General features: G+C 39.3%; 1 pseudogene; it reads right to left on the reverse strand.

Annotated features, from left to right (window-relative positions):
• Positions 1-6,166: 6,166 nt before the first annotated feature.
• LOC105498383 (cysteine and histidine-rich domain-containing protein 1-like) lies at positions 6,167-7,161 on the reverse strand (annotated as a pseudogene).
• Between the last annotated feature and the right edge of the window lie 15,336 nt (positions 7,162-22,497).

Raw genomic sequence — 22,497 nt, forward strand, 5'->3', positions numbered from 1 at the left:
CTGCTAATCCAACAAGTAGCACAGAAAGTCACTCTTGGAACTAATGAAAAATTGCTGCTGTTTCTGCTTTGGTCACCAAAGAGAGCCAAACACTAATACTGCCAGAAAAATAACAGAAATGTCAAGTAAAACCTCCTCCTCCTCTCTCCCTTCCACATCAAATTCTCACTCTCATACATATAAGTAGCGAAGCCTATGTCACATGCCTCCATGGTAGCTGCAAGGGTGTCCGGGAATCTGCATCCTGCCTCCTCCCTTAGAGGGAGGACACAGCAAGGAATTGTCTCCAATATGTGCAAAGATAATACCCCTCCCCGCCCAGAATAAAACAGATGAACACTACACCTACCAAAAAGCCATGATATGGAAAATGTGTGTGATGAACAGTGGACAGTGCAATAAATTTAGATGCTTCTTGAGAAGAGGGACTTTATCTTCCTAGTTCGCCTAGAATAGAATCTGGCAAATGCACAAAAGGGATTAAATGAATGACTCAATTACGGAATGCTGGCCACATTTTACATATCCATCATTCCAATATATATTAATATGCTTTGTAAATTAAGAAGAGTTTCCTATGTATTTTTTCTTTTTGATGACTCTGATGGAGTGGGGATGAGGAAAGTAGCAAAAGCTTCCAGACACTACTGATTAAGTGCATGAAACGAAAATGAACATAGGATGACTAATATAGCCTAATTAAATTATTAAATTTCAAGGACGAAGAAATAATACTTCAGTAACCCAAGGGGAGAAAATAAACCACTACAAAGAAAAAACAATATCAAGCCGACCTCAGACATCTACATGGTATTCAAGTCTAGAAGGCAATGGAGCAAGTGTCTGAAAGAAAGAAATTCAGTGTCTACAAGGTCTAGAGAGAATGTAACCCAAGTTCATATGCTCTTAAGTTGTTCTTAAAATATAAAAGTAACAGATATCTTCACATGTGCAAGACCTCAGGAACACAGTATCTGTGAATTTTTCTGGACAGAAAAAAACCTACTTGACATTGAAACCTAATCAAGAGACCAATCAAAATAAAAATATTCTTAGAAAAACTGGAGAAACAACTAATGACTACTTATGGTTCCAGAACAGAATAGAAATGTCATTTGCTTAAAAACGTGAAAGCAGTAACTCACCTAAAAAAGACTAGCCAGAGAAAAAAGGGAGAGGGGGTAAATGTAATAGTACAAATATTTCCGTTTTCTTAATAGCTAAATAATATATAATGCTTCTAAATGACACACATCACAAAAAAAAATAACTCCAAAATCTTTTTTTTCATAATCTTTTATTGTTAACCCTGGAAGGATCTTTTACAAAATCGTATCTCTTTTAGTGGAGAACTACTCGTTTAAATTTAGCAATTACTTTGGTTTTACCTATTTCTTTTTCTTTCTTTAAAATTATGTGAGCATAAATTTAAAACTTTTAATTTAAGAAGTAGTGGATATAATCTCATTATAAAAATTATTTCTCTCCCCTATATCTAAGTGTGCATAAAAAATTTTGGGAGTAATTTGTTGTTGTTTGTGAGGGAAGGAAAGTGTCCTCTAAAAACATCATATTCCACCCGAATTTTTTCCACTTCAAAAAAAAGCAGTGAACATTCTCAAGCATGAAAGAATCCAAGAAATTTAACAAACTCAAGATTTTGCTGGGGGACAAATATGCTTTCATTTATGCCAGTAAAATTAAACCAATAAACAAATTACTGGAAAATATGTATGATTCAAATCATTTTTATTCAAAAAAGTGAAAGCCAAAATCATCTTCACTCACACAACTTACTGTCTACATTTATTTACATGACTTCATTGTCCCCTAAAAACATCATATTCCACCAAAATGTTTTTCTCATTAAGAAAAAGCAACCAATGGCCAGGCAGTGTCTCATGACTGTAATCCCGCACTTTGGGAGGCCGAGGCAGGCGGATCATGAGGTCAAGAGATCGAGACCATCCTGGCCAAAATGGTGAAACCCGTCTCTATTAAAAATACAAAAATTAGCTGTGCTTGGTGGCACGTGTCTGTAATCCCAGCTACTCGGGAGGCTGAGGCAGGAGAATTGCTTGAACCGGGACCCAGGAGACAGAGGTTGCAGTGAGCTGAGATCCTGCTACTGCACACCAGCCTGAGCTACAGAGTGAGACTCCATCTCAAAGAAAAAAAGCAAGAAAGCAAGAAAAGAAAGAGAGAGAGAGGAAGGAAGGAAGGAAGGAAGGAAGGAAGGAAGGAAGGAAGGAAGGAAGGAAGGAAGGAAGGAAGGAAGGAGGGAGGGAGGGAGGGAGGGAGGGAGGGAGGGAGGGAGGGAGGGAGGGAAGGAAGGAAAGAGAGAAAGAAAAGAGAGAGAGGAAGGAAGGAAGGGAGAGAGAGAGAGAAAGAAAGAGAGAGAGAAAGAAAGAAAGAAAGAAAGAGAGAAAGAAACAGAGGAAAGAAGGAGACAGAAAGAAGAAAGAAAAAGAAAGAAGGAAGGAAGGAAAGAAAGAAAAAAAGAAAGAAAGGAAGAAAGGAAGAAAGAAAGAAAGAGAGAAAGACAAAGAAAGAAGAAAGAGAGAAAGAAAGAGAGGAAGGAAGGAAGGAAGGAAAGAGAGAGAGGGAAAGGGCAATGAACATTCTCAACCATGAAACAATCTAAGAAATAGTACAAACCCGAGACTTTGCTGGGGGAAAATATGCTTTAAATTATACCAGTAAAATCAAACCAATAAAGAAATTAATGGAAAATATGGATGACTCAGATCATTTTTATTCAAAAAAGTGAGAGCCAAAATCACGTTCACTCACACAACTTACTGTCTACATTTATTTACATGACTTCATTGTTCCACTGTTGTCATCGATATAACTCTACTCTTCCAGGAAACTCTTGCTCAGAAAGTCAGAAGTTGAAAATAACTTTTTTGTTAATTCCAGGAATTTCATGAAAGACACAGCAACTCTTCAATAAAAAGCATAAACAAGAGTTTACATCTCCAGGCTCTCTAAACCCCTCATCTCAAAATCTACCAGTGTTAAACTGTTTTACCACGTCCTTACCGAATTCTAAGCAAGTCCCCATCTTAAAAGCCCAGTCTTAACCTAGACTTTAAATCACTCATAACTATAACCTGACTTTGGCCCATTTCCTTTGTGGGCCAAGTGATACCAAGACACCATCAATACAGTGCTCCTCTTACCATGGTAAGAATAAATTCAGCTTTGTCTTATCATTGCTTTGGTAACATTTCTAGTGAAGCTAGCATTCAACAAAAGTCAAAACTGGAAAGTAAAAAAGCAACATAAATCAAGATAAGATAATACATGAAAACCCAAGCATACCTCAAAAGATCAGAATAGGGGGGAGGAGTATGGTGTATAACAGCACAAGGCAAATAAGACTATGAAGACCAGCCGGGCGCAGTGGCTCACGCCTGTAATCCCACCACTTTGGGAGGACGGGGCAGACGGATCACAAGGTCAGGAGATAGAGACCATCCTGGCTAACACAGTGAAACTCCATCTGTACTGAAAATACAAAAAATTAGCCAGGAGTGGTGGCACACACCTGTAGTTCCAGCTACTCGGGAGGCTGAGGCAAGAGAATCACTTGAACCCAGGAGGCAGAGGTTGCAGTGAGCCGAGATGCACTCCAGCTTGGGCGACAGAGCAAGACTCCATCTCCCGCGCCCCCCAAAAAAAGACTATGAAGACAAAGATCCTGGTCTGGTCAATGTCTGACATGGACCTGGCTCCCTTAAGAATATGGTCCTGCCAGATCTGGTGGCTCACACCTGTAATCCCAGCACTTTGAGAGGCCAAGGCAGGAGGATTACTTAAGCCCAGGAGTTCAAAACCAGCCTGGGCAATATAGTGAGACCCCATCTCTATGAAAAGTAAACAAAGTTGCCAGGCATAGTGGCATACACCTGTAGTCCCAGCTACCCAGAAGGCTGAGGTGGGAGGATCACTTGAGGTAGGAGATCAAGGTTGCAGTGAGCTGTGATCATGCCACTGCACTCCAGCCTGGGCAACAGAGCAAGACCCTGTCTCAAAAATTTAAAAATAATAATAATATGGTCCTAAGACATAGCTATTGCATTCCTACTTGAGGGACTAAGGAACAAAGACCAGTATTATATCTTTGCCTTCTATTTTGAGGAGTTATTTATCAAAAGTGTAGATCAAGGACTGTCTACTTCAGAAGCATATTCTATCCTGGGCCCTATCCTTAATCAGAATCTCTGGGAAGAGGTATGGAAATTAGCATATTTAATAAGCCATGCCCTTTAATAAACTCTTACACCAATGTCAGAGAATCACTGAGCAAAATGTCCAATCATCATATTAAATTACCCTTTTCAACACTGGGCATCTAATTAAAACAGCTGAGTGCTTCTGGATGGAATAGATAGTGGTAAGGTAATTCGGTAAATCAAATGCTAAAACTTTTTCTCCCTGAATCCAACCCCTCTTCTCAAGTTCATGGACTGCATTCCCCATCCACCCTCCTCTTACTGTATAAGTTGACTGATTAGATAGCAATATTACTAGTAAGGCACAGCAACCTGACTTCTTCTTTGCAGCATTTATCACAACTGTAATGTCTTTCATTGTTCCATTATTGGCTTAAACTCTATTTTCCCTGCAGGATAGTAATCTCTATTAGCAGAGGGAACAAGTCTGTCTTATACACAGTCATAGCTCCAAATCCTACCACAGTGCTAAGACATGATAGATTTTCAATAAATAGCTGTTCAATTAATTAAGAAAATCATGGAAAATATCAGTCAAATACAATGATTTCAGTTCTACTGAAATCGATGGTGAGACATTCTCTCTCTAATAGTAATCAGTCAACAAGTTGTATTGTTTCCTAGGATCACTCCGTGAAAATAAAATAAAGCCATCGGCATGAAAGAGAAAGTCTGGATAGGAATTAGAACAATGGAAAGAGTAAATGGTTTGGAACCTTATGGGAACATTTTAAAATCCAAGATAATACATTTGTGTAACCTCAGGCTCTCTGTGAAACCTCAGGCAAGCTGATCCTTCTGAGATCCCCGTTGTCAGTGAATTGGATGTTATATTAGCTACTTCACTGACTTGTGGGTTAGATGGATTGACAGACTATGACCCATAGGCCAGATCTGGCCTGTAACCTGTTCCTGTACAATCTGGGAGCTAAGAATGGTTTCTACACTTTTTTTCAAAAGAATTATTTTGAAAAATATTTTATTTGACATGTAGTAGATAGTCACAAAGCAGGTCCATATATTTAGTTTTCTGATATCCTAATGTATTTCCACAAACCTTTTAAGTCTACAATTTTATACAGTTTTCCATCAGGGAAGCAAGATACATATAATTTTTTTGTATTTAACTAATTAACGGTTTTAAGAGGGTTTAGTCTCTAAATCAGTAACAATTTAGTCATAATACCATACAAACATTTAAATATTCAGGAAAGAGATTTTTAAGATTATCGCTTAGTCTTATAAAATGGTGAATTTTAACCAAATTGATACCTCTGTATTCTTATTTATGTTTCCTGTACTCTTACATCACACTGCTTGGCAAGTAATGTAAGTTTTGATGTAATTTAAAAATTCAAGTAGGTGTAAACAAATTCTAATTTGTTAAACAATTCATATATTCCCCTTTAGTTACTACACTACCTCAGGATTAATTCTCCTTAAAAAAGTAATCATCCCACGTAGAAAAACAGCAGAACTTCATCTCTTCCTTAAATATTTTCGAGTACTATAAGAATACAAATCCATAAAAACTTGATTAAAATTTGACATTTCATCTTGCTTTACTAATTATGGAATAATAGAAAGATGTAAAAACATGTTCCTTAATATTTATATTCTTAACAGAGAAATATAAAGAAATACTGCAATTATGGTTATGGGCTATGTTCCAGCCTCTTCAAGTACAGGACACAACTATGGTTCTTACCAGTAAGGAGAAATGAACAATCAGTCTTACAAAACACAAAAGAAAGATGAGAGGCACAAAAAGACAAACTGACTTTGGCTTTTAAGAACCTAACGTTAATCCTGAAATGCCAGATTCAGTAACACCACAGCAAAACAAAAGATTTCAGCAGCAGGTCACCACTTCACACAGTATTAAGAATTCTGAAATACGTAATAGCCTTCCTCCCACCTCCCACTCAATCTACTGGGTCCTCTTTTTGCTTTTCCTGCTTTTTCACTGCAGACAGTTCAAGGCTTGCCCACTGCATCGGTCCAGCTTTTCTCATAGTGATCTCAATCTTTGTTGCAGTTGTAGTTACATAACTTCACTTTACATCAGTCACACCCCATATTTTCACATTTTGATCAAATTCCTTCTCTCCTTCAAATACAATGTGCACATTTAACAATGTGCTATGGGCTTCTACTCGACTAACTTCTGGAAGTGAATCTTTAGCATATACTGAAATGGTAACTTCACCTCCAGTCTGATGCCAGTTATGTGTACATGGAACAACTTTTGTCCCAGCATCCTTTTTAGTCCACATGTGTTTCCCTGTTGTACAGCCCTCTTGGGCTAAGAATGTATTAAAGTCAGAAGATTTTCTTCTACAACAGCTTAGGTATTTCATCTCCTCATGGAAAATAGGTACTCCAGAATGATATGCACAGACTTCTTCTAGACTTTCTAGACACCAATATGTCTTTGAACACCCTCCATTCTTACATGAGGTCCCAACCTTAATTTCATCATTGTCTTCTTCTTTCTTATCTTCGTCATTCCCTGATGACAGTTTGTCAAGTGCTTGTTTTAGAAAGGCAGATATTTTTAATTCCAAATTTGTCATTGGTTCATCTGGGCTTGGCGTTTTTATTGCTTCTACTAACTTAGGAGCTTGAATGATGTGTTCTGAAATTTGGGTTTCAATTCAGATAGTTCCTTCTTCTCAGTAGTCTTGACTTCAGGTTTGACTGGCTCAGGTGGCTTCTCACTATTATGTCTACCTTATGTATAGCCTACAATGCTTAAAAATCAGAAAAATCCATTGTTCTTCTCTTACAGCAAGACCAACCCTTTAATGCATCGTGAAAGACTGGGACACCTGGGTGGTACGTGCAAGCATCATCGGAATTGGTCTCAGGATCGAAGCACTGACCGCAGCCCCAGTTGTAGCACAGCAAGGCCATTTTCTTTTCCCACCATCACAGGCAAGTCCCAAACACTGGGAACGGCAAGAGGATGTGTTAGCCACTCCCGTGTCGCTAGCACTAGTCTGACAACTGAGGAGACTGCCAGCTTCCGGACTACACAATTTTTTTTTTAAATAGAGACGAGGTTTCACCATGTTGGCCAGGCTGGTCTTGAACTCCTGACCTCAGGTGTTCTGCCTGCTTCAGCCTCCCAAAGTGCTGGGATTATAGGCGTGAGTCACCATGCCCAGCTAATATTCACACTTTTAAAGCATTCAGAAGAAGAAGGAAAAGGAGGAGGACATAAAGGTGGAGGAGGAAAATGAGGTAAAGTTTATGAGGCCTGCAGAGTCTAAAATTCTATTATCTTGTCCTTTACGGAAACAGTTTATTGATCTAATGATGATAAAAGGCTAGAGAGCGGATATAGGTAGTTGGCGTAGGATAGTGAAGGTGCTAACTCAAAGCAAATTGGTTTTGATGGTCTTTATTAACAACTATAAAGAAAAATATTCACTAGGTCAATAAATGCATACCAAGTGCCAGAGAAGGTGTTTTCTCCAATAACAAAATCTCCTCCAGAAAAGTAGCTGTAATTGGAGTCACCAACAGGTTAAGTTTACAGTGATCCAATGTTATTCTCCAAGCTCTGGCTGTCTTCTCAACAGGCTGAAGATACAAATTAAGAGGGGACGTGGTATGAATCATCATCCCTGATTCTGCCAAGTCCTCGAAGACTCTGATTTCTCTAATCAAGTAATGCTGTCATAAAACAATTCAGTGAATATAAGTTAGGTGACCAACTCATCCCAGTTTACCTAGGACTTACTCAGTTTTAGCATCTGAAGAACCCCCTCAGTCCTAGACAAACAAGGGTGGTTACTCACCCTAATATACCGAGTATAAAGGAATGACTTAACTGCTTCCAGATGAGCTGGAGAACTTCAGGGAAAAAAATTGTAAGCTCAGGATTTTACATTCCCCACCTAAAGGGAAAGGACCTGAAGCTGTCTATGACTGCTCAAAATGAAAGTTTTGCCTTATATGGGCATTGGATTACAGGTGTCTGCAGATGATAAGTAACTGCTTTGCCATTACATGCTATAAACAAGTGTCCTTCTTACCAATGCAAACACAGTTATTACTGCCTATCAATTTAATCTCATCCAAGAACCAATTCCAGATAATCCAGAACCAATTCACAATAACCATCCTTAAGATTTTGTTCTCATAGAACCATTACAAACCTCAACTTCTAGAACCATCAGCGTTCAATTAGAGAATCAGAACCTCCATAAGTGACATAAAATGGGGAATTTATTAAGGAATTAGATGTTACACAATTCTAGGAGTTGGTGGTGCCGCAGGATACATTCAAAAGCAGAAAACACAATTGTACTGCTTTAAGAGTAAACTCATTCATTCCAGGTCAAACGCAGCAATTTAGTTTGTCATGTTCTGCCTTTCTCCCAGAAATGGCAGAGAAGCTCCTGAAGAAGGGTCATGGCAAAGAGTAGTGGTGAGAAATATGGAGTTGGGGGTAAAGGGGAGATAACTGATTGTCCCTTCATATCCTGGACCCTACACTCTGCTGCCATCTAGTGAGATTATGATCGCACTCGGTGCTCAGAAGACAGTCCACACAAGCATTCACTGAGTTCCTTCCCTTCCCACACATCTCTGGTCTTATGGTCCACACCTTTTTCCTCTATGTGTCTCTCATCAAGAATATGAGACTTTCGCAGGTCTACCAAGACTCTCTGTCTCTCTCTCTCCTAAAACTGTGCCCTTCTCAAGGACATGGGAAAAACTGGCAGCTCTTCCATGCCGCCCCTCAGGGCAATCAAAATTACAACAGACCGTTTACCCTTTGACACTGTGTTTTATGGTCCTTCTTTCTTAGTGGCATCGGATCCTCATGATATCATGAAACACCTCCTTGTGTGGCTTCAGGCAGAAATTGATTATAGGACAGATGCTCATACTTCCTGGGATTCTATCCCCCTCCTTCAGAGAGCACACAGGGCTCCTCCTCAGAAACTTCACACATGTTCAGCTCTCTCTCTACCTCACCAACCCCTCTCCCTTTTCCAGACCACACAAGGTTTATGGTTTGTGTTTTGTCTTCTTTCTTGTTTGTTTTTGCTAGATTCATGTTTCACAGTTTTGGTGGAATATTCTAGCTCTTTTGTACAGATAGAAAAGACTATCACGTTACTAATGTGTATGAGCAGGCAAGGCTGGAGCGTTCTCTACAGACACGGTCATGGTGTCGAGGCAGCTGCTAGAGCTCGGCTGACAGACTGGTGTCGTATCCTTTGACATCATGCGTGTCAGTCAAGAAACAGGCTGCCCCAATCTAGGGCTTCTGAGACAAAGTAAATAGTGAAACCAAGACATGAGAATGCTACTGATAGAAACAAGACTTTATAATACAAAACTGAAAGTTTATACTTTCCACTCCAAGCTTGCCAACACTAGTTGAGAAATCAAAAAATTAACAAATCCTGGCAGGGCCCAGTGGCTCACACCTGTAATCCCAGCACTTTGGGAGGCCGAGTCATGAGGATCACTTGACCTAGTTTGAGACCAGCCCAGGAAACAAAGGGGATACCTGTACTGAAAAAAAAAAAAAAAATTAAATTAGACGGGCATGGTGATGCATACCTGTAGTCCTAGCTACTTGGAAGGTTCAGTGGGAAGGATCACTTGAGCCCAGGAGTCTGAGGCTGCAAGTAAGCTATAATTGCACCAATGCACTCCAGCCTGGGTGATAGAGCAAAACTCTGTCTCTGTAAGAAAAAAAATTAACAAATCCTGTCTCTTTTGGCTACAGCCTACTAATTTTTAACTGAAAAATTCAGCCTGTAATCATGAAAACAACTCCTGGTCTTTAATAGCCATAGACAAAAAGATGCATTTTCTTCCACACAAGCCCCTAGCAAGGACTAGTAGATATCACTCCCTTCTGGACAGAGTTATCAGACCTTTAGTCACAAACGTCAGTTCAGAAAATTCAGAGATGAGCAATGGCATAAGTCAAAGTACCTACAAAGAGCTGAAACACATGTGAAGAGGAACTCTTCTTAAGTTAACAGAGGAGAGCTGGTGGGCCCACTCTCCTCCACCCTACTCCCCCACCCACACTAAAAAAAAAAATGGAGAAGAATACATAGAATGTAAAAACATAAGGAAAATCTGATGTTACTCTACTTTGCTTTTCTGAAACAGTATAAGTGGACATTTGAAGCTGTTTTTACATGAAGCAGATTTTAGTTGTTGGAAACAAAATATGTGGACTTCTTCTAAAGAAAGGGAAGATAAATCCTTTGGTGCAAGTTTTAGAAAAGGTGCTGGGAGTCTTTGGACCACATTCCCACATTATCTTCCCTATTTGTGTAGTGACCATTTCAACACTACTCTCCCCACCCCACCCCGAGCCCCAGTGTGATCTCTGTTCCGCCCTGCTCAGTGCAGGATCTGGAAATATCACCAAGATGCTGGGTACCCAAAGCTGTGGAAAGCGCTGTAAGAGCTTTATTATTATTATTATTATTATTATTATTATTATTATTATTTCCCCTTGAGACGGAGTTTCTTGTTCCCCAGGCTGGAGTACAATGGTGTGCTCTTGGCTCACTGCAACCTCTGCCTCCTGGGTTCAAGCAATTCTCCTGCCTCAGCCTCTCAAGTAGCTGGGATTACAGGCATGTGCCACCAAGCCTGGCTAATTTTTGTATTTTTAGTAGAGACGGGGGTTTCACTATGTTAGTCAGGCTGGTCTCAAACTCCTGGCCTCAGGTGACCCACCTGCCTCGGCCTCCCGAAGTGCTGGGATTACAGGTGTGAGCCACCACGCCGGGCCTTTATTCTTATTTCTGATGTCATTTAAATTACAAATTAAGCAAAACTTTAAATGGAAAAAAACAAAAATAATTCACTTGAAAACAAGTTGTTGGTAAACACTGTCAATAAAATTTTCTGCAGTAAGGGCTAAATTGCCAGGCCTACAGTCCTGACATATCCATTGTAATGTTTTCAAGCCCAGCAGAGAAGTCCTTGTTTCTCCTGCTGTATGTGTTTAGCAGGCCAAGTTGCTTCTTGCTAGAAATGTGTGAAAAGAAAAAAGTCTCACTTTATAATAAATTAAGCTCCCTCTTCTTATACACCTGCCATATTTCATTATGGGTATTTGATATCCAAACAATGGGAAAAATTAGATGGTCAAATTTTGTTAGAGAAAGAAATAAGCTAAAAACACAACTGAAACATTTCAATTTAACTAGCATAGAAAACTCTACTGCCTTAAAATTTATTTATCAAATATATCATAGTTTAAACCTATGGGAATTACTTCTCAGGTTAAACACAATGCAAATTTCTATCACAAACACAGAAGAAATCCCCATGAAGAAAGATTTCAGCAGAAACAGGTAGGCATTGGTACTGTTACTCAACTAGGAGAAAGGACAAGCTGCTAGGTTGAGAGCTAAATAATGTTTGAGGCATCCAATATTTAAAGCTAATATCAACTTTCTTCTTTGTCTACCAGAGTTAACCATTCCCTTCACTCCCAAAGACTCTTCAGGTGGGTCAGACTCAACATACAAGCCTCAGCAACATCCTTCAGGGGGAGATCAAAGGAAACAAAACCAAATACTAAACTTTGATTATTATTTTCAGAGAAAAAACATTTAGGAAGATTCTCCACCTAGTTTTTTCATTTTTTGTTGTTAGATCTTGTTTTAGGAGGTGGAAAATGCAATCTCACCTTTGAGATCTAGGTTTCCTCAAGTGCAGAGCAATGTATTTTGTGTTCTGAATTTTTAAAGTCCTGGTAGAAAGATTAAGAATTAAGGAGAGTCATATGAAATATTCGCTGCTTTGCATCCTCTTAGATTTTTGTATCCCTTGGTTATTTCTACTTTGTGTATTTATTTTTAAAAAGTAATAAAATTTAACATTCTATGAAACTAACATTAAAGGCAATCAATGACAGAATATCATAAAATTAACTTCCTCTGAAGTGAATCTTTAATTTTTACAGCAATTGGTTAAAAAGCAGTGCTGAAATACATATGACAAATGAGACTCAGATCAGCCTAAAACAGCTCTTCAAGGACCAGGAACTCAGAACAAGGTGGTAACTCTAAATGAGCAAAAATGAACAATACATTTCACTTTCATGCTGTTCCTGAGTCTCCGTGCTATTTTAGTCACCTAATTCCCCACCAACATAGTTAATGAAATTTAATTCATTAAAATTCCTGAGCATAAGAACCTGAAAAGCATGTGTTCTTTTTTAAATATTTAATTAATACATATTTCATCATTTTGGTATTTTTATGACCAAATAAGGATCTTTATCTTGCAACAATTCTGTTTGGTCTACTCTTTTTTTCTTTCTTCAAGAGCACAGGAGTATAGTTTACTTTAAAAAAAAAAAAAAAAGAAAAGAAAGAAAGAAAAACTGGTGGGGGAAGAGGATCATCACAGAGTGAAAACACTAACAAAGAAATACTTTGGGAGGATGGTATAATGGAAGAAAAATTATCTAAGTAGATAGTTTCAATTTGCCATTTTTGTCCTCTTATTTCGTAGAAAAGATCCTCAATCTCCCAAGAATAAGTTTTTGTGTATCAAGCAGATAAACAAAAGAATCCAAAATTTATTATGTAAGAATAAGAGCAATAAATTAAAATGTCATCGTGTGTGTTCCCTGTGGCATTTTTTTTTTTTTTTATCTAGCAGTTGGCTCCTCTGTCTCTGCTGTCTCAAAAACAAAACTTAATCTACATAGTCCTCTTACAAATTATAATATATTTCTGGGAACATAGGAAAATTCTTAGATATGCTGCAATTGGTGTCACAGTATATATAGTAAGAAAATTATTATACTTTTGTTAACTTCCTGGTAACTGTTGGAATTAAGTCAGGCTTATTTAGAAATCACCCAAAGAAATCAAATTATTAAATTACCAGTTGAATAACCATAAATTCTAATTTTCTCTAATAGTATGCTAATTTTTTTAAAGAATAAATACCATATTTCTGGGCATCAGTGGAAGCACTTTGTAGTGCTTAGGAAAGCACCTGATAGACAGCTGACATTCAATAAACTTTTTTTTAGTATTATTATTATTTTTAATACAGACCTAGTCTCGTTCTGTCACCCTGCCTGGAGAGCAGTGGCACAATCATAGCTCACCACAGCCCAGAAGTCCTGGACTCAAGCAATCTTCCCACCTCAGCCTCCGTAATAGCTGGAACTACAAGTGTGCATCACTTTACTCAGCAAATTTTTTAATTTTTTGTAGAGACAGAGATCTGGCTTTATTGCCCAGGCTGGTGACAAACTCCTGACCTCAAGCAATACTTCTGCCTTGGCCTCCCAAACCACTGAGATTATAGGCATGAGCCACTGTGATTGGCCAATAAATATTTTTACATAAATGAATAATGAAAAAGATATTCCAGGGCAGTCCAAGATGGCTGAATAGGAACAACTCCAGTCTACAGCTCCCAGAGTGAGTGACGCAGAAGACAGGTGATTTATGCATTTCCAACTGAGGTACCAGGTTCATCTCACTGGAGCTTGTCAGACAGTGGGTGCAGCCCACAGAGTAGGGAGGGGCATCACCTCATCCAGGAAGTGCAAGAGATCAGGGAATTCCCTTTCCTAGCCAAGGGAAGCCATGATAGACAGTACCTGGAAAATCAGGACACTCCCACCTTAATACTGTGCTTTTCCAACAGTCTTAGCCAATGGCACACCAGGAGATTATATCCTGCACCTGGCTTGGAGGGTCCCACGCCCATGGAGCCTTGCTCACTGCTAGCACAACAGTCTGAGATCGAACTGCAAGGTGGCAGCAAGGCTGAGGGAGGGGCATCCGCAATTGCTGAGGCTTGAGTAGGTAAACAAAGCGGCCAGGAATCTCAAACTGGTTGGAGCCCACCACAGCTCAAGGAGGTCTGCCTGCCTCTGTAGACTCCACCTCTAGGGGCAGGGCATAGCTGAACAAAAGGAAACAGAAACTTCTGCAGACTTAAATGTCCCTGTCTGACAGCTTTGAAGAGAGTAGTGGTTCTCCCAGCATGGAGTTTGAGATCTGAGAAGGGACAGACTGCCTCCTCAAGTGGGTCCCTGACCCCAAGTAGCCTAACTGGGAGGCACCTCCCAGTAGGTGCCAAATGACACCTCATACAGCTCGGTGCCCCTCTGAGATGAAGCTTGCAGAGGAAGGATCAGGCAGCAATATTTACTGTTCTGCAATATTTGCTGCTTTGCAGCCTCCACTGGTGATACCCAGGCAAACAGGGTCTGGAGTGGACCTCCAGCAAACTCCAACAGACCTGCAGCTGAGGGTCCTGACTGTTAGAAGGAAAACTAACAAACAGAAAGGACATCCACACCAAAACCCCATCTGTACATCACCATCATCAAAGACCAAAGATAGATAAAACCACAAAGGTGGAAAGAAACCAGAGAAGAAAAGCTAAAAATTCTAAAAATCAGAGCATCTCTTCTCCTCCAAAGGAACGCAGCTCCTCACCAACAACAGAAGAAAGCTGGAGAGAGAATGACTTTCACAAGTTGAGAGAAGAAGGCTTCAGACAATCTGTAATAACAAACGTCTCTGAGCTAAAGGAGGATGTTCAAACCCATCACAAAGAAGCTAAAAACTTTGAAAAAAGATTAGACAAATGGCTAACTAGAATAAACAGCATAGAGAAGACCTTAAATGACCTGATGGAGCTGAAAAGCATTGCATGAGAACTACATGATGCATGCACAAGCCTCAGTATCTGATTTGATCAAGTGGAAGAAAGGGTATCAGTGATTGAAGATCAAATGAAAGAAATGAAGAGAGAAGAGAAGTTTAGAGAAAAAAGAGTAAAAAGAAACGAACAAATCCCCAAGAAATATGGGACTATGTGAAAAGACAAAATCTATGTTTGATTGGCATACCTGAAAGTGACAGGGAGAATGGAACCAAGCTGGAAAACACTCTTCACGATATTATCCAGGAGAACTTCCCCAACTAGCCAGGCAGGCCAATATTCAAATTCAGGAAATACAGAGAATGCCACAACGATACTCCTTGAGAAGAGCAACTCCAAGACACATAATTGTCAGATTCACCAAAGTTGAAATGAAGGAAAAAATGTTAAGGGCAGCCAGAGAGAAAGGTCAGGTTACCCAAAAACAGAAGCCCATCAGATTAACAGCAGATCTCTTGGCAGAAACTCTACAAGCCAGAAGAGAGTTGGAGCCAATATTCAACATTCTTAAAGAAAAGAATTTTCAACCCAGAATTTCATATCCAGCCAATCTAAGCTTCATAAGTGAAGGAGAAATAAAATCCTTTACAGACAAGCAAATGCTGAGAGATTTTGCCACCACCAGGCTTGCCTTACAAGAGCTCCTGAAGGAAGCACTAAACATGGAAAGGAACAACTGGTACCAGCCACTGTAAAAACATGCCAAATTGTAAAGACCATCGATACTAGGAAGAAACTGCATCAACTAATGAGCAAAATAACCAGCTAACATCATAATGACAAGATCAAATTCACACTTAACAATATTAACCTTAAATGTAAATGGGCTAAATGCTCCAATTAAAAGACACAGACTGGCAAATTGGATAAAAAGACAAGACCCATCGTTGTGCTGTATTCAGAAGACCCATCTCACGTGAAGAGACACACATACGCTCAAAATAAAGGGATGGAGGCAGATCTACCAAGCAAATGGAAAACAAAAAAAAGCAGGGGTTGCAATCCTAGTCTCTGATAAAACATACCTTAAACCAGCAAAGATCAAAAGAGACAAAGAAGGCCATTATGTAATGATAAAGGGGTCAATTCAACAAGAAGAGCTAATTATCCTAAATATATATGCACCCAATACAGGAGCATCCAGATTCATAAAGCAAGTCCTTAGAGACCTACAAGAAGACTTAGACTCCCACACAATAATAATGGGAGACTTTAACACCCCACTGTCAATGTTAGACAGATCAATGAGACAGAAAGTTAACAAGGATATCCAGGAACTGAACTCAGCTCTGCACCAAGCAGATCTAATAGACATCTACAGAACTCTCCACCCCAAATCAACAGAATATACATTCTTCTCAGCACCACATCACAGTTATTCTAAAATTGACCACATAGTTGGAAGTAAAGCACTCCTCAGCAAATGTAAAAGAACAGAAATTATAACAAACTCTCTCTCAGACCACAGTGCAATCAAACTAGAACTCAGGATTAAGAAACTCACTCAAAACTGCTCAACTACATGGAAACTGAACAACCTGCTCCTGAATGACTACTGGGTACATAAAAAAATAAAGGCAGAAATAAAATGTTCTTTGAAACCAATGAGAGCAAAGACACAACATACCACAATCTCTGGGACACATTTAAAGCAGTGTGTAGAGGGAAATTTATAGCACTAAACGCCCACAAGAGAAAGCAAGAAAGATCTAAAATTGACAACCTAACATCACAATTAAAAGAACTAGAGAAACAAGAGCAAACACATTCAAAAGCTAGCAGAAGGCAAGAAATAGTTAACTAAGATCAGGGCAGAACTGAAGGAGATAGAGACACAAAAAGCCGTTCAAAAAAGCAATGAATCCAGGAGCTGGTTTTTTGAAAAGATCAACAAAATTGATAGACTGCTGGCAAGACTAATAAGAAAAGAGAGAGGAATCAAATAGATGCAATAAAAAATGATAAACGGGATAACACCACCGATCCCACAGAAATACAAACTACAATCAGAGAACACTATAAAATTCTCTATGCAAATAAACTAGAAAATCTAGAAGAAATGGATAAATTCCTGGACACATACACCCTCCCAAGACTAAACCAGGAAGAAGTTGAATCCCTGAATAGACCAATAACAGGCTCTGAAATTGAGGTAATAATTAATAGCCTACAAACCAAAGAAAGTCCAGGACCAGACAGATTCACAGCCGAATTCTACCAGAGGTACAAAGAGGAGCTAGTACCATTCTTTCTGAAACTATTTCAATCAATAGAAAAAGAGGGAATCCTCACTAACTCATTTTATGAGGCCAGCATCATCCTGATACAAAAGCTTGGCAGAGACACAAAAAAACAGAATTTTAGACCAATATACCTGATGAACATCGATGCAAAAATCCTCAATAAAATACAGGCAAACCAAATTCAGTAGCACATCAAAAAGCTTATCCACCAAAATCAAGTTGGGTTCATCCCTGGGATGCAAGGCTGGTTCAACATATGCAAATCAATAAATGTAATCCATAATATAAACAGAACCAAAGACAAAAATCACATGATTATCTCAATAGATGCAGAAAAGCCTTCAACAAAATTGAACAGCCCTTCATGCTAAAAATGCTCAATAAACTAGGTATTGATGGGATGTATCTCAAAATCATAAGAGCTATTTATGTCAAACCAATAGCCAATATCATACTGAAGGGGAAAAAACTGGAAACATTACCTTTGAAAACTGGCACAGAACAGGGATGCCCTCTCTCACCACTCCTATTCAACATAGTGTTGGAAGTTCTGGCCAGGGCAATCAGGCAGGAGAAAGAAATAAAGGGTATTCAATTAGGAAAAGAGGAAGTCAAATTGTCCCTGTTTGCAGATGACATGATTGTACATTTAGAAAACCCCATCATCTCAGCACAAAGTCTCCTTAAGCTGATAAGCAACTTCAGCAAAGTCTCAGGATACAATATCAATGTGCAGAGATCACAAGCATTCCTATACACTAATCCAAATCATGAGTGAACTCCCATTCACAATGGCTGCAAAGAGAATAAAATATCTAGGAATCCAACTTACAAGGGATGTGAAAGACCTCTTCAAGGAGAATTACAAACCACGGCTCAATGAAATAAAAGTGGACACAAACAAATGGAAGAACATTCCATGCTCATGGATAGGAAGAATCAATATTGTGAAAATGGCCATACTGCCCAAGGTAAGTTATAGATTCAATGCCATCCCCATCAAGCTACCAATGACTTTCTTCACAGAAATGGAAAAAACTAGTTTAAAGTTCATATGGAACCAAAAAGACCCCACATTGCCAAGACAATCCTAAGCCAAAAGAACAAAGTTGGAGGCATCATGCTACCTGACTTCAAACTATACTACAAGGCTACAGTAACCAAGACAACATGGTACTGGTACCAAAAAAGAGACATAGACTAATGGAACAAAAGAGAGCCCTCAGAAATAATACCACACATCTACAACCATCTGATCTTTGACAAACCTGACAAAAACAAGAAATGGGGAAAGAATTCCCTGTTTAATAAATGGTGCTGGGAAAACTGGCTAGCCATAAGTAGAAAGCTGAAACTGGATCCCTTCCTTACTCCTTATACAAAATTAATTCAATATGAATTAAAGACTTAAATGTTAGACCTAAAACAATAAAAACCCTAGAAGAAAACCTAGGCAATACCATTCAGGACATAGGCATGGGCAAGGACTTCATGTCTAAAACACCAAAAGCAATGGCAACAAAAGCCAAAATTGACAAATGGGATCTAATTAAACTAAAGAGTTTCTGCACAGCAAAAGAAACTACCATCAGAGTGAACAGGGAGCCTACAGAATGGGAGAGAATTTTTGCAATCTACCCATCTGACAAAGGGGTAATATCCAGAAACTACAAAGAACTCAAACAAATTCATAAGAAAAAAACAAGCCCATCAAAAAGTGGGCAAAGGATATGAACAGACACTTCTCAAAAGAAGACATTTATGCAGCCAACAGACACATGAAAAAATGTTCATCATCACTGGCCATCAGAGAAATGCAAATCAAAACCACAATGAGATACCATCTCACACCAGTTAGAATGGCGATCATTAAAAAGTCAGGAAACAACAGGTGCTGGAGAGGATGTGGAGAAATAGGAACATTTTTACACTGTTGGTGGGACTGTAAACTAGTTCAACCATTGTGGAAGACAGTGTGGCGATTCCTTAAGGATCTAAACTAGAAATACCATTTGACCCACCCATCCCATTACTGGGTATATACCCAAAGGACTGTAAATCATGCTGCTATAAAGACACATGTACACGTATGTTTATTGTGGCACTGTTCACAATAGCAAAGACTTAGAACCAACCCAAATGTCCATCAATGATAGCCTGGATTAAGAAAATGTGGCACATATACACCATGGAATACTATGCAGCCATAAAAACGGATGAGTTCATGTCCTTTGTAAGGACATGGATAAAGCTGGAAACCATCATTCTGAGCAAACTATTGCAATGACAGAAAACCAAACACCGCATGTTCTCACTCATAGGTGGGAATTGAACAATGAGAACACTTGGACACAGAGTGGGGAATATCACACACTGAGGCCTGTCGTGGGGTGGGGAGAGGGGCAGGGATAGCATTAGGAGATATACCTAATGTAAATGATGAGTTAACGAGTGCAGGACACCAACATGGCACATGTATGCACATGTAACAAACCTGCACGTTGTGTACATATACCCTAGAACTTTAAGTGTAATAATTTAAAAAAAGATATTCCTGACTTTTCTTTGTCATCTACTTTTATATCAAAGTTGCATTTTCCCCTGTTCAGGTATAATAGAATCCTTGAAATTTTAAAATATTCTACCTGATTTGAACCATTGACCCTACCCACAAATAATTTGAATCTTTAAATATAGCTACTGTGATTTGTCCGGATCTGCCACATATTTATTGAATATTGATTATGCAGAATACAATACAGGGATGTAATAGTCAGCCCCTGCCCCCAAAGAGCTTACAAAATAGAAAAGACAAGTACATTCATAGTTATAAGGGAAGGTATAAACATCAGAAGACAAGGAAATATACAATTGTTAACTGAAAGACAAATTTTAAAGAGAGACATCAGCCGAGCGTGGTGGCTCACACCTGTAATCCCAACACTTTGGGAGGCCAAGGTGGGCGATCACTTGAGGTCAGGAGTTTGAGACCAACCTGGCCAACATGGTGAAACTCCATCGCTACTAAAAACACAAAAATCAGCCAGGCGTGGTGGCAGGCACCTATAGACCCAGCTTCTTGGGAGGCTGCAGCAAGAGAATTGCTTGAACTCAGGAGGTGGAGGTTGCAGTGAGCCAAGATTATGCCACTGCACTCCAGCCTGGGTGACAGAGCAAGACCCTGTCTCAAAAAAAATTAAAAATAAAAATAAAGACATATTCAACTGGGAGCTTAGCAAAAGTGTCATGAAAGAGGAGACACTTGAGATAAACATAAAAAAAAATAACAAGGCTTTGACAAATGACATTAGAGAAATAGGGAACTCCAAGCAAAGAGAACACAATGTACTCTTTTAGTCTATTCGGGGGACTGCAATTAACCCAATCTCACTGTAACAAACAGTCAATGTAAGAATGAAATAAATGAATAGCTTGAAACTTGGTGTTCAACTTGAGCTTGGGAGTCTATACTTATTAGGTAATTAAAAGACATTTAAGGTTTATTCCAGTCGGGGTTTGAAGAAAGTAGTATATTCAAATGGGATCGATGAGTGGCATTTAATGTGTCCACAAAGGTGTGGACAGAGTAAGTGACACCAACAAGGAACAATGAAAACATTCTGCCAGCAACAGCAGGAAGAGTTACCCTCACTGGAGCAGGAAGGAGAAGCAGGAAAGAGGAAGGAAACATTACTGGAAGCCACAGAGAGAAGCTAGAACTGTACGAAAGTGGCCCCGCACATGAGGGGAAGGCCTTCTGTGGAGGAGTATAGCTAACCTATGGCCAAGCAAGGAGACAGCCAGAGGAATAAATATTCACCTTAATTCCTGGCTTGCTCCCACCAGTGCCCTGCTAGAGCTCACTATTGGCTGAACGCAACTGGAAGCCAGAAGGCAGTGAAGCCAAGGAAGGAGGCAGTTTATCTAGGTTCTCCTCCCAGGGGACAAAGCAGGGCAGAGAAAGGTAGGGGAGTAGACCTGGAGGGGGAAAAAGAATAAATATTCAGCACAAGAGTTGTAAGCAAACAAGAGACATGCCTCTCCTTAGAAAATTGTGACCAACAATAATGGAGAGAATCAAGAGAAGGGTAGATTACAAAACCAATTAAGAACATAATGAAGATGACTGGTGAAGGTCAGAAATAGGACAATGGCAGAGGAAAGTGAAGTGATCATCTGTCTGTGAGAAACATTACAGAGATAAATTCAGGGATTTCTAAAGGATTAGACGTAGGAGAAAAAGAACATTAAAGTCCAAAATTTTGAATCTGATTTCTGGAAGAACAAGGCCATGATTAAAATCATAAACAGAGTCAGGCTTGGTCACTCATGCCTGTAATCCCAGAGACTCCACAGGCTGAGGCAGAAGGATGGGTTGAGGACAGGAGTTTGAGATCAGCCTGGGCAACTTTTTTACGGATTAGTGTACCTAAAATGCAAAAATGTCATCCAAAACGGAATGCAAAAAGGTCAGTCATACAGGGGGACAAGTGATAAGTATCAAACCCATTCTAACACAGAGTGAAAACCAAATGACTGTAGTAATTGTAGCTACAAAACAGACTGCATAGTTGTGATTCTTGAAAGAAACGCTGCATAAAGCAAAAAACAAAACAAAACAAAAACAAAAGTGATTTTGCTAAATAAGTAGAAATCAAAATACATACTAACCAAACCAAGGGGTCAGGGAGGGTGAAGGGAAGAAGTGTCAGTGTCCACAAATATAACAGCTCAGCTGTGCTATAGAACTAAACAGACAGCTGAAGAGAAAACATCCTGAACAGGTATGTGAGCATACAGAAATTAGTTTATAACAAAGATGCCTTTAAGATTAGGGGGAGAGTCTAGGGGAGGCCACTCACACCTGTAATCCCAGTGCTTTGGGAGGCCTAGGTGGGCAGATCACCTGAGGTCAGGAGTTCAAGGCCAGCCTGGCCAACAAGGCAAAACCCCGTCTCTACCAAAAATACAAAAATTAGTCAGGTGTAGTGGCACACGCTTGTAATCTCAGCTACTCAGGAGGCTGAGGCAGAAGAATTGCTTGAACCCGGGAGGCAGAGGTTGCAGTGATCTGAGTTCACACTACTGCACTCCAACCTGGGTGACAGAGGAGACTCTGTCTCAAAAAAATAAATAAATAAATTATATATGTATTATTTATTTATATATAATATATAATATAATATTTTATATATGGGGAAATAATGGATTACTCAATAAATTGGGAATAATAACTCATCTTTTGAAAAATATTAACATGAAATTTGTTAGCCCTATTGACTGAATGTCCCCTCCCAAATTTCATATGT

Source organism: Macaca nemestrina, chromosome 1 (assembly GCF_043159975.1).
Source record: "Macaca nemestrina isolate mMacNem1 chromosome 1, mMacNem.hap1, whole genome shotgun sequence".
Lineage (NCBI taxonomy): Eukaryota > Metazoa > Chordata > Mammalia > Primates > Cercopithecidae > Macaca > Macaca nemestrina.